Source organism: Mastomys coucha, unplaced genomic scaffold (assembly GCF_008632895.1).
Source record: "Mastomys coucha isolate ucsf_1 unplaced genomic scaffold, UCSF_Mcou_1 pScaffold6, whole genome shotgun sequence".
NCBI lineage: Eukaryota > Metazoa > Chordata > Mammalia > Rodentia > Muridae > Mastomys > Mastomys coucha.
Genome location: NW_022196912.1, coordinates 83,327,655 through 83,329,151, shown reverse-complemented (window position 1 = coordinate 83,329,151; position 1,497 = coordinate 83,327,655).

Here is a 1,497-nt window from a genome sequence, read left to right as displayed (position 1 = left end):
ACAACACTGTTTTGGCAAAAAACTCCTATTTTGTAGATCCATTCTGAGATGTGTCCTAAACGTAATGTCGTGCCTTATTATGAAGCTGTGACACAGATGATTTCTCTTGACAGAAAACAGGCTGTAGCTTACTTTGACAAAAAACCAGACATTATCATTCAGCCTTATACTATAGAACAAGATTCCTGGCTGAAGTTACATTACACAGACTGGCTACTGGCTCAAATTAGATTTCTTAGAACTATAGATAACCATTATCCTCAAGTTAAGCTAATAAAGTTTTTCAATATACATGAAGTTATCTTTCCTAAGATAACAACTTGAGAGCCTATTGACAACGCCCTTGTGGTGTTTACTGACAAAACTTCAAAAGAGAAAGCTGGCTATCTCTTTAATAGTAAACAGGTGGTGGTTAACACCCCCAGACTCTCAGCTCAGCTGGCCGAGTTGACTGCAGTTCTAAAAGTCTTTGAAGCTGTGTCTGATGCTTTTAACTTATTCACTGACAGCCTATTCATATCAAACTGTCTCCCGCTTCTCGAGACGGCTGGAAATTTTAAGCTAGAAACGCCAACAGGTATTCTATTTTCCAAATTACAAAAAATCATTTTGACACAAAAAAATCAATTCTATGTGGGCCATATCAGAACTCATTCTAAGTTGCCAGGACCTCTGGCCAGAGACAATAATATCATAGACAGAGCTCTCATAAGAGAGATTTTGGTCTCTGATCCTGTAACCTTAACAAAACAAGACCATGAGAAATTTCACCTCTCCAGCCAGACTTTGAGACTTAGACATAAAATTTCCAGAGAGCAGGCGAAAATGATTGTTAAACAATGTCCAAAATGTGTTATCCTAACTCCTGTTCCTCACTTGAGAGCTAATCCCAGAAGATTGATCCCTAATAACATTTGGCAAATAAATATAACACATTATGCTAAATTTAAAAAACTTAAGTATATACATGTATGTATAGACACCTACTCTAGATTCATTTTTGCCTCCCTACAAACAGGAGAGGCTTCTAAGAATGTTATAGATCACTGTTTATCAGCTTTTAATGCTATGAGAATGCCCAAAACCATTAAGACAGACAATGGCCCTACATTCGTAAGAAAGAATTTTTCTTCTTTTTACAAACAATTTGACATAATTCATAAGACCGACATTCCTTATAACCCCATGGGCCAAAACATTGTTGAACGAACACATCGTACGATTAAAAACTGGCTCGTCAAAACGAAGGGAAAAATTCTTTTTCCACAGAGGTCTCCCAGAACACATCTGGCTTTCGTCCTTTTTATCTTGAACTATCTACAGATTGATATTAATAATCGTTCTGCAACAGACCGACACTGGCATCCTGTTTCAGCCAATTCTCAGGCTATGGTGCTGTAGAAAGACCCACTCACCAATTTGTAAAATAGACCAGACCCGGTTCTGGTCTGGGGTAGAGGGTCCGTCTGTATATTTTCACGAGTCAATGAACAAGCC